At 36.8% G+C, this 12347-nt stretch overlaps 1 long non-coding RNA gene and 1 pseudogene across 1 annotated transcript; both read right to left on the bottom strand.

Annotated features, from left to right (window-relative positions):
- Positions 1–561: 561 nt before the first annotated feature.
- On the bottom strand, positions 562–3335 carry LOC138922689 (uncharacterized). Its single transcript, XR_011435811.1, has 3 exons — positions 3161–3335; positions 2137–2238; positions 562–1739 (listed from the first exon to the last, which is right to left on the bottom strand). It is a non-coding gene; the product is annotated as an uncharacterized lncRNA (long non-coding RNA).
- Positions 3336–4457: 1122 nt separating this feature from the next.
- On the bottom strand, positions 4458–10782 carry LOC138922690 (transcriptional protein SWT1-like; annotated as a pseudogene).
- Between the last annotated feature and the right edge of the window lie 1565 nt (positions 10783–12347).

Raw genomic sequence — 12347 nt, forward strand, 5'->3', positions numbered from 1 at the left:
AGGACTGGGGCTTTACCAAAATGATAGCTTAGATCAGGGATTAGTTTTGTTAACTGTGGGGCTGTTTAAAATAAAAAGTCTTGGGCCGGCCCCATGGTTGAGTGGTTAAGTTTGCGTGCTCCACTTCAGTGGCTTAGGGTTTCACCGGTTCAGATCCTAGGCGTGGACATGGCCACTGGTCAGGCCATGTTGAGGGGGCGTCCCACATGCCACAACTAGAAGGACCCACAACTAAAATACACAACTATGTACTGGGGGGATTTGGGGAGAAAAAGCAACAAGAAAATAATAATAAAATAAAAAGTCTTATCTGTTAGTAACACATACCAAAGTATTTATGGGTAAAAATGATATGATATGTTATCTGGGGTTTGATTCAAACTACTGCAGGAGTTCCAGGAGTTGGGGGAGAAGTAGAAAAGAAAATGAGAAAATAAACAATAGCAAAATGTGGAAAACAAGTGATAGGTACATAGGGATTCATTATATTATTCTCTTCTGCATTTGAAATTTTTCATAAAGAAAAGTAAAAAAAAGACTAAGATGTCCAATTTAATACAATGTGTTTAAATATTTTAACATTTTATTGATTCTAATAAGTCATATTTACTCATGGTTTTCCTTTAAAAGCTCTGAAACATCATACGAACTTACTTCTCAAAATGCATAAGCACTGTATCTGGGATATACCAAGAGCTAATAAATATTTGCAAAGGGAATGAATGAATGGATGGTGGAAGCCTTTTTTTCTCAAAGATTTAAGACTAAATAGCTGTGCCAAAAGGCTTCTCAGGATTAATATCATGATTAGATTCAGTTTTGGACAAAGTCTTTCATGTCTTATAGTGAAATATGGGTACAGTAAATAACATAAATCCATGATATTTAAAATAATGTGAATCTACATATACAAATAATTCTGAGTTGGGAAGAAACAAATTTTTGAAGCATGAAATAAATCCTCTACACGTGTATATAACAGTGTTGCTCTACACACAGATTTTTTTCTAAAAAGTTATATAAAACATAAAAAACATACTTGGTTCTAAGACTAGAGTGATTTAAAAATGATGTAAAAGAAACTAATACAGAAAAAAAAATTAGGAGGAAATCTATAGACCTTTATTATAAGAACACCTGCTTACTATAGATTCTGACAAACGAGAGGAAAACAGTGCCTGCTTCTGCATCATACTAACTGCATACAGTGACAGACTAGAAACCCAGATCACTTACTGGCCTCATCACTCAACAATGATCTTTACAAAAGGAATTCAAAGTACTGTAATATAGACAACTATACGTTAGAACTATGTTGTCACTATCTGTGAAATACACACATAACCTAAGGTGGTCTAGGAGAAAAAGAAAAAGAAAAATCAAAGACCCCCAAAACCAAAGCCTAATAGAATACCCCAAACGATCACTGTGTTCTGCATTTCACATTCCAATTGTTATAAGTTTCTTAGAAGTTCTGCACCATTTCCCTCCAACGAGTCAGCACCCAAACAAATCTTAATCAGGAAGGACCGTGAGAGAACAATACTTACAAAGTTTTTGAGATTCGAGTTGTATTGACTGACCCCATAGCTTTCGATCTTGATCTTTGAGACTGTCATTGATGAAATGAACTGCAGGTATGGCTTTGTGCTGGGCATGTTTTATCAGTTTTCCTGCCTTCATACGATCTAGCTCTTGCACAACAACCCAGGGAATTATTAATACAAGTCTGTCAAAGCCTGAAAAATGAAAAGATTTCTTAGAAGTCAACAAGTACTTATTACTAAATTGAACTGCTGTAGGAGAATTTGAAGTTTTTTAAAGTAAGGAATTCACAACCTAAACAAAGAGATAATACATAAAAAATGAAAATTAAAAATAGATGTAAGTGTCAAAAGAATGTTACAAAAACAAATACTATTCGATATCAAACAAGAGAAGTTTAGATTGCTGGGTTAACCTGTGAAGGCTCTGTTGTTGTTGTTTTTTTTTACTTAAGCTGATTATGCTTAATACATATGTGCTTAATAGCATACCGAAATGGAAACATACGTGGGGAAAAAAACCCACATCACTGTTAATATAAAATATCAACTCAAATAAGAAAATCAGAATCAGTAAATGTTTTATAAATACCTGTGATTTCTGTTGTCTTCAAAATTTTAGCAAATTTGAGATGATTCATCAGAATATCTGTATCAATTACGATTAGAAGCTTTTTGTCTGAAGCAGTATTTGCTAGAGAAAAACAGCAAAGTTAGGATTTGATGACACCTCATAATAGAGTTGTATAATAACTAAAATTTCGATATCACAGACTTTGAGAGCATTCTTAAGAGAAGGTATTCCTTTAGACAACAATAACAAAGGTAAATTTACTCCAATTCTTATTTAAGAACAGTAATCAGTGTTTAATTATCCACTCGCAGAATATTATGAATTGCTGCATTTTGACTTCAGCTGAATATGATAAATGGGTGAATTTTCAATCATAAACTAACCTGCCCTAGTAGTAACTATGTTGCCAAACACTGTCCTGCATCACTGGTAATTGTGTGCTTAGGAATTATAAGTTAATTTTCAATATACTCTGAGTAAAATATAATTGAAAAGATAAATATGTGTAAAAGAAAGAAAACGTAATAATACTAGCATTTTTATTTCATAGGGCCAGTGTGAGGATCAGATAAGTTAATGCACAGGAAACACTTAGTAAACTGAAAAATGCAATGTGAATGTAACACAGCATTACTATTTTTATAAACACAAATCGAGAGAGTATACCAACAGATTTTGGATAATATCTATCATTATCTTCTCCCGTAGGGAGAATGATCAAAATTTTATATATAAGAAATCCATGAATAGAAATACCTTTGAGCAATTTGCATTATTTCTGATCAGTGCTTTACATAAATGAAATTGTTAAAAGTTATGATTAAGAGCAAGAATAAAAGACAACTCACAACTCTGATTACCGCCCCTTGGCAAAAAGAGAAAGCGAAAATCTTTCTAACCATCTAATAATGTGAGATATATAAAACAAATGATGATAAGACAAATATTAGACCTTATCGTTGTAGCCAAAAGAAATATACTGTCTTAATTTTTAAGAAAGCACAGGAGATCATGAACATTATCATATGCATATAGAGTGTACCAGCAGAAGAATGTACATCATCTTCCACCAAGTCAATTTCCATCCTCGTTAACTCTCCAGAAGGTGGAAGCACAGGTAAATCCACACTTTTTCCCACATGCGCAGCACGAGGCTCTTCTACTATCTGCGTCTACATTGTAAAGGACTCACAGTAAAATAGTTTGAATTATTTAGTCTGCAGATTAACAAGAGAAGACAGCAATTAACTCACTTAAGACGAGATGATTTGTGGAAATAAAGAAATTGACAAAAATATGGAGACAGCATGGTAAAAGAATACAGATTGTAAACACACACAGGGTTTCTAAAATAGGTCTTTTCTCATTACTTTAATCTTAGGCAAGCAAGTTATACAACTGCCTTGAGTCTCAGTTTATGCATCTACAAAACAGGAATGTTAAATACCTATTCCCCTTGAGCATTTGTGTGAGGATTAAGTGAGATAATGTGACGCTCCTCTCACCGAGCCTAGTACATAGTAGACGTTCAAAATAACTTAATTCTCATTCCTATTAAGCACTTCAAAGTATTTTAGGAGCCAAATATGTTTTTATGTGGATGGTGAGTGCTCTTCTTGAGATTTCTAAGATAGTTTATGAACCATCACAAACTGAAGTCTAGCTCTCAAGACCCTTCTCACTTAGGGGGAGTAGTTCCCTGATGTATTTTGATCCAAAGAAATGAAAATATAATCTGGCTTTAGAGCAAAGGGCAGAGATCTTTCTTCTACCAAGCAGCACTGACCCAGAAGACAGAAAAATACGAAAATTTGAATGCTGTCACAAATAAAAAGCAATCAACATGGTTTTAAAGTCTTCTTTAAATAGAAAACACAAAGTATTCTATGAATCTAATTTTAATTTAGGACCAGAGACCATAAAATCCTATGCAACAACTCTGAGGGTCAATCAGGAGATTCTAGCAGGGAAATGAAGCAGCAGGTAAAAATAAATATGCAGCACTCTCATTTTCACTGAACAACATTTTCATGTTATTGCTAATTAGAAAAAGGAGGCGGAAACACGTTAATATCATACTGCATTTTGGCAAGCCTAGGCATAAGCATGCCAAAAGTGTGATAACACTAAATAAAAATCGACATAACTTGTGAGCCATAGGCTGCATGCTCTTCATTCAAAACAGATTAGAGCTTATCAGAAACAAAGGCAAAAAGGTGATCAAGTAAATGTAAATACTTTTCCAAATAGTTTTCCATCACTTCATAAAAACTTATATATTGATTTAAGTAGCGATCACTGTTATTTTTATATCACCGAGGTTTTTATGGTCATTATTTCTAATTAAAACTAGAACTGTTTGACATAATTTCATTAAAAATCTTCCAAAAAATAAGTATTTGAGTAACCTCTTGATCTGTATCTTGAATACTTTCAAGGGACACTGAAGAACACGGTGCTTCAAAACTCTGAAACGCAAAGTAATTTTATTAGTTAAGAATGAAGCAGATACTCAGGGTAGGGTTTTCCAGCCTGGGCACTATTGACACTTGGGGTCAGATAATTCTTTGCTTTGGGGGCTGTTCTGCACATTGTAGCATGTTTAGCGGTATCTCTGCCTCAGCCCACTAGATATCACTAGCACGACCCGCTCCTTCTCCTGACAATCAACAATGTCTCCACGAAGGCAAGTGCCGAATGCCCCTAAGGGGCAAAACTACCCTCAGATGAGAAACTGCCCCTAGAATAGAAAAGCCTCATTCTGTTAAGTCATGAAAGATGGTAGAAATTCTTTAGGGTTTTCTCATTCATATATGCATTCCTACAAATATTCATATTCTGAGGAAAAAACTATATGCCACTCTAAGAAATAGAAAGAACCATGGCAAAGGTAAACAGGCTGGCCTTCGGTGGTGGGAAGTTTTCATCCAGAAGTAACTGAGCCATTTCTAAAAGGGACATGACAAAACAACAAAGGGAACTTGAAGATTATAACATGGTTGAGGAGGAAAAGCCAAAAAACGCACAATTGTATTACACAGGGGTGGAGCACCAGAGGTTTGTGCTTTATTTCTGGTCTTCCAGCAGAGATTGAAAATCTCTCCACTAACTCCAGTGTCTCACTGGCACTTTTGCTGAGTGGACGAGACCTACCTGACGCTACAAACCAGTAGGGAACTTGGCAAAAGACACTACTAAACCAAATTATCTTCTAAGAATTCTCCAAGTTAACACCAAACTCACATGTATTTTACAGGAGGCTACACATGGTACAAATTACAGACCCTCTTTAAACAAGTGTATCGAATGTTGCTTCATTGGGAATTCAGCTTCCAACCTAACTGCCTAACATCGATCTTCACATGATATAACACTTTATACGTCACACACTTAGGCCCATGACAGCTTTTCTATTCCATGACCCTGGATTTCATGATCCCTTCTCCACCTGATTTTCAAGCTCACTAGATCTTTAAGGTTCTCTTCAGCTAAGAAGTCCCCAGCAAGCTAATAAGCAGAACTTCCTGAAGCTCCTGACATTTGAAATCTTTAATTCTGTCACTTACGTCACTACTACCCTTCACTCTCTTTGACCACAGGCCACTTCCAGTGACTTCAATAAATTTTCTATCACCCCCAAATCCAGAAAAGTTCATGTCAATTGTCCCTGAAAACTTCCTCCTTATCCAAAAAGAAAGTCTTAATGGGCATTTAACTATTTGCCCTCCCCAACCATGCTTAATAAATACATGGAATGGGATGAAGCTTTCCCTAGGGATGACAAAAAGAATACCAACAATGAGGGTAATAATGGTTTTACCTACTGGAGTGGTTCTAAAGTGAAAATCTGATTAGACTGCTTCCCTGATTACATTTCAGGGGCTCTGTACTATCTACAGAATACAAGATAGAAAACCAGTCTTTCCCATGGGATATGAAGCAATACATTGGCTTCCTCTCTAACTTCTTCTCCTATGGATTCTCCACATATCTCAACTCCAGTCATACTGACCAGCTTAGTGCCCACGCACACTCTTGCCATTCAATTTCACAACTCTGTGCCATTACACACACTAGCCCTCAACCGTGGTGGGACAAAACTGCTATTCCTTGCTCTATATACCCTTTAACACCAAGCTTAAGAATCTCCACATTTGTGAGCCCTCCCTAAACTCATCCCAAAATTTATGCTAACACCAACCCAATTCTTAGGGCTCTACTATTTCCTTCACTGTATCACAGAGTATTTGTTTACAAATCTCCCTCCCTGTGAACTTCTTGAGGATAAAGAGCACCTTATTTATCTTTAAGTCCCTAGAACCTAGAAACATACCTGATACATAATAAGTACATTTAATTAATGTTTGATAAACTGATAAATTTCTACTTCACAGACTTGTAAGGATTAAGTGGGACACTGTTTGTAAAAGTGGCCTATAAGTGACAAATCTCTAGAACATTAATTTGCCATGGTGAGGGAAGGGCGCAAACTCAGAGTGGTCTATATCAAAGGACTCCAAGACCTCAGAAACAGAAGAAGTTATTTTCTCTCAGGAAAGTATAACAAGATTTCTAAACCACAGGATTACTAAATCCAGAAAATACAATTATTTCCTTGTAAAGTACACTCATTATTTCAGGCAGATAATTATCTATTGCGGAATTTGTGAGGAAAACGACAATAAACATAATATTAAGATGATTAGCTACAGTCAATAATATGCTAAAGATAATATATTCAAGAAAGAACAATATTTCCTTACTGCTCCTGTGTCTCAATGACTTTAAGTCAGATAAGACTGCTATTAAAGGCATAGTTTATAAAGAGTATTAATTCCAATAACTGGAAAGTAATCATGTGTGGGGGCCTGGAATTGGCCATCCCAAGATATGTCTCTTTGGCATGATGATTATTTGGGGCTGGAAGGCAACTGGTAAGTAGAATTTACTTACCCTTTATAAGAGACATTTACATTGTAAAGGAAATCTCCATCTGTAACGATATCTCCCTCTCTACCAGGAAGAAGGGGGGATGACCTTATCTCTAGAGACTTAATCAATGGGGAAGGCAAGCACTTAATCTGCATTTGTTTATTGTGCCTGTCTGGTAACCTCCTGTAACTGACTCCCCCCACCCCTAACATCATCCTTTGTCTTCAGCTGGATATGATGTTTGGGGTGGTGGTTTCAGCCATTTTGGTGAGTTGCTTGGCTTGCCTGAGCCTCTCCCATGTATACATTGACAAATAGAAATGGCAAGCAATAGGATATATTGGAGTACACAAGGAAGCCATTTGGTGTAAACCTAATTCGGCCTGACTTTGCATTTTTCCAAAAGGGCCTGACTGTGGCCATTGAGCACGCACTGCATATCTGCTTTAAAACATTTACTATGGCAAGAACAAATGGCCTTAAGACAAAGGTGCAACTTCCCCCCAACATTGGCATTTCCTTAAGGATAAGCATCTTTCCTTAGGCTAGGAACTGATTGCTGCACTCACCTTCGACCACCCAACTCACCTGTGACCACCCAGCTTGAGACAACAGACCTGCCACCCTGCTGTGTTCACCAAGACAGCACACCTATCTGCTGTTTCCATCAATCACTGTGCTGACAGAGCAGTCTCGCGACTATTGTAAAATGGACATTTCAATCCTATGTGAAACATCCTGTTTGGGGGTATATAACCACTCTGTGCACCCCACTTCTTCGGTACCCTTTCTTCCTTCGGGAAGAAAGGCCCTGGGCCATGGTCCTCAGAATATAAAGCTTTGTTTAATTTTCTCCTGCTATTCTGTCTCCTGTGAATTTAATTAGTTCTCCAGCCAGACGAACCAAGAGAGGGTAGAGGAAATGTGTTCCTCCCCTACACATGCAAAAACTGCTTCCCCTACGACTTAATATTCATGCTATGTACCTCCTTCGGTTTGTGTAGCAATTCAGTATAGAGACCAAAGGAACCCAGAAGATGCATTGCAGGGATTTCTCATACTATTCCTGAGGTGTACACCACAAGAAGAAGATGAAGCAATGATACGACGATGTTTACTGAACATGCTGGCAACTTCAAGTTCCTTTCTTGCATTTACTCTAGGGAACTAATTATAACACAGGAGAAAACTGGAGCTTTCCTTTAAGAAAGCAATAAAAAGAACAAACTCAATTCTTTCTCTCTTTGGACCCTTTAAGTTCACTGAACAAAAAGTGCTCTCTCTCAAGCTCTTCTGGCCTCGCTCTTTATAATCCCTCCGTTTTTCACAGGAAGTATCTTATGCTGCGATCTATAGTCTTGATTCCTAAAAGCAGGTAGGTTCAACCACCACTATTTCAAGCAGTCTCTAAATTTCAGAATTTCTGAAGTTTTCAAGTTCTAAAGTTACCGAAGTTCTAAAAGTTTTCTTAAAGGTAAATAATTTGCCATAGAAACAAAGCTATAGAGATTAGTTTCTCAAATTAGTCCACAAAAGCCAATTTATTACATAATTTCAAAGCAAACTAGATGTGCCAAGCTTTCTAGCCTGGATCTCTGTACATGTACAGTCAACAATGGACCGCATATGCTACTGTGGTCCCACAGATTAGTACTGTATAGCATTGCTGTGTAGTATAGGCTATACTATCTAGGTTTGTGCAAGTACGGTGGGAGAGGAAGAAATTTTCCTCTACCCTTCTAGATTCTTCTGGCTGGTAAGATTAAATTGACATGAGACAGATTAACATGAGAAAAACAAACAAATGCTTAATAACACATATATATGGGAGAAATCTAGGAAAACTGAGTAACTTGCCAAAATGGCTGAAACTCTCACCTTAAATAACATCCTCAGCTAAAGACAAAAGATGTTGGGGATGGGCAGAGTCAGGGACTTCAAAGGGAAGGAAGATAATTTACAAGTAGGTGAAAAGGAGCAAATATTTGGAAAACAAGTGTTGGGCCATACAGAAACAGATGGACACAAAGGGGAGCCCAACAAACAGGCTTGTCTAGGTTCCTCCCTGTCTACCACCTAGTTCATGTTGTGCTAAGGTGATAGCTCACTTCCTGAGACACGTTTTTTACATTCGTTTAGGCAGTTAAGGGGAAGGTAACGTGAAAGACTTCCTGAATCTTTTGTTTCTTAAAAATAACCAACCTAAAGTAATCTCCATGTTGAAGAGACACATTTTGGGGTGGTAAATTTTGTTTCCCTTCAGTACACTCTATGATGTTCGCACAATGACAAAATCACCTAACCACACATTTCTCAGAACACATCCCTTCGTTAAGGGTTCATTAATGCAGGACTGTAGTTCCCTTTGCCTAGAACATCCCTCCTTCTCCCATTCCACCCACCTCGCCTTCGCCTGAATAATTCCTACGCATTCTTTAGTTCTCAGTTTAAACATTACCCCCTCCAGTAAACCTTTCTTAACTAATCCCTCCACAGTGTACCAAGGCCATGTTAATCCTCCACTGTAATCCCATATTAAGTGATAAGTACTTATCAGACTTAGGGTGACAGCTTGCATGTCTCCTCACAGGAATAAGTCTCTGAAAACAGACTGTGACTGCAGTGCCTGGCACACAGGGGCACTCCAAAAATAATTTGTTAAAGCTATTCAGGATATTAAGCCCTGGGTGTTCTATAGTACCTGGGGTTACAGAAGAGCCTAAGACACTGGAGCAGTGCTTTCTGAAAGGACTATCTCTAACTGCATCTTTCTACATTTTTACACATTCCCTTCTATTACTTATCCTTCATGCTTACCAGGATATCTTCCTAAGAAACTTGGAATTAAAAGGGCAAAATAAAGGAACCAATACAAATCTTCCTAACTAAATTTGAATCAGCCCTCTACGATCATAATCAGTGAAAGGAACAACTCAAATCTGACCATATTGAAACTCTTCGCTAAAACCTGTATTCTTCATTTTGTACTACTTTACCTGGGTTAGGTTTGCACTAGAACTTGAATCATTACTTTCATGATGCTCACAATGATATTTTCCTTTTGACTCATGAACAGTCTGCTTACACGTGGAATCTGAAAATAAACGTTCTCTTGGGTGCCTAGTCAAATTTAATGACACCCGGCAGCCTTCCAGGCATTCTTTGTTCTCCAGCTTAGTCTTCGACTTGGTAGAATCTACACTGAAGACACTTCCTCCTACAAGCTTCTGGAGAGTATCACAGGATTTTTGCTGGGATTTTGAAACTGATCTTCCTTCTTCTAGATTTGAGGGTTCCTTAATTATCTTGTTGGAACTGTAATCCTGAGAAAACTGGATTCTCTTCCATTTCTCCAAAACACATTTTTCAGAACTGTCTGCAAATTTATTGTACTTTTCTTTCTTGTGTTCCTTCATCTTCTCCCTCTGAGCAAGTAAATGAGCCCATCTTTTCCATTTGCCTTCAGCTTTGGGTTTCACATCTTTGGCAATCTCAGGACTGCTAAAGTTTTTATTTCCATGGTCAAGCTTACTCCCAACATTTGTCAATTTACTATCTTTCACTTTAAAATCTACACATTTATTGATATCCTTTTTAGTTCCATTTGAAGAAAAACTCTTGGAAATCATTTGATTATTATTTGAATATGATGCTTCTTGGAGTTTAACGGGTCCTTGGGATGAAGAACTGATTTTTGGTCTCTTTCATGCAGTGTCACTTTCTACATTCAGTCTGTAAAGCAGTACAGAAACCAATGTTACATTATGATTACACACGATTATACATAATGTTGCACTGTATCATTTTAGTTAGGAAATAACATAACTGGACTGACGCAAACTTCATAAAAAGTAAGAAATGGCTACATTAAGATTGAAGTACAGGGGCCAGCCGTGTGGTGTAGTGGTTAAGTTCACACACTTTGCATTAGTGGCCCAGGGTTCAGGGGTTCGGATTCCAGGTGCAGACCTGGCACTGCTCGTCAAGCCAAGCTGTGGCGGCATCCCACATAAAATATAGGAAGACTGGCACAGATGTTAGCTCAGTGACAAATTTCCTCAAGCAAAAAGAGGAGGACTAGCAACAGATGTTATCCCAGGGCCAATCCTCCTCACCAAAAAAAAAAAAAAAAGAAGAAGAAGAAGAAGTGGAAGGATTACTCAACAAATGGGTGTTGCAATAATCAGTTTACTATTTGGAAAAAGTCCAAATTTACAGCTTTATATAATACCAGACAGCATAAATGAAAAATTAAAAGGGCTTGGAATTGGTATTTGTTATAAATGTGACAGATTATTAGTCTTAGTTAATAAAAAGCTCATCAAAAACTACTAAGACTCTAGAATAGGACGTCAACAGAAAATTAATGAAAAAGAAAAAGAGAACAGCTAATAAACATTTGGGGGAAAGTCTGACTTCTCTAGTAATCACAGACACGCTAATTACAACATATCATTTTCTTCTATCAAATTAGCAAAAGATTTTAAAGTAACATTAAATATTGGCAAGAAGTTATAAAGTGGACTCTCTCATATGTTCCTGGTGGAAATGCAAAATGATACAACAATTCCACAAAATAATTTGACAATATAATTAAGAATTCTAAAAATATTCATATTCTTTCACGTCTCAGTAATTACCATTTTAGAAATCTATACCAAGGTGAAAAAAATCTGAAATGGACTAAAAAATAAAAAGATATTCAATTCAGGATTACTTATAATAGCAAAAAATCAGGCAGAAAGTAAATGCTAAAATTTTGGAAATGACTAAGAAACATATCATTCTATCAAATATGACAGAATAGCATAGTCATTTCAAATGATGTTTATAAAAAGATTTCAATAACATAACAAAAAATATTGATATAACATTAAGCAAAAAACAAGCAGGGCACAAATCTGTATACATAATGTGATCTCAACAATTTAAATAAGCATAGTAAAAAGGCCAGAAAGAAATGTGCTAAACTATCAGAAACAGCAATAGCTAGAGGTAGTAATAATATTTTCCTTTTTAAAGTAGATATTACTTTGTAGTCAAAATGAAACACAATACAGTAATTTATATTAATAAACCCTTGCGTGTTCTAAGTGCCTGCCACTCTGGAGAGGCAGCGGAGGACACACCACGTAGAGTCCTTACCCTCAAATGGCTTACAGTCCAGCAGGGGAGAAAGAGATGGCAAATAAGTGACTTCCCAAGTAATTAATCATGCAAGAGCAAACTGTAAACATCACAGAGTTTTTATAGGAGTTTTACTTGAGTCTTCATCTGGTTTTATTTTCTTTGCTATC

The sequence above is a fragment of the Equus caballus genome, unplaced genomic scaffold, assembly GCF_041296265.1.
Source record: "Equus caballus isolate H_3958 breed thoroughbred unplaced genomic scaffold, TB-T2T unassigned-0002321, whole genome shotgun sequence".
NCBI classification, from domain to species: domain Eukaryota; kingdom Metazoa; phylum Chordata; class Mammalia; order Perissodactyla; family Equidae; genus Equus; species Equus caballus.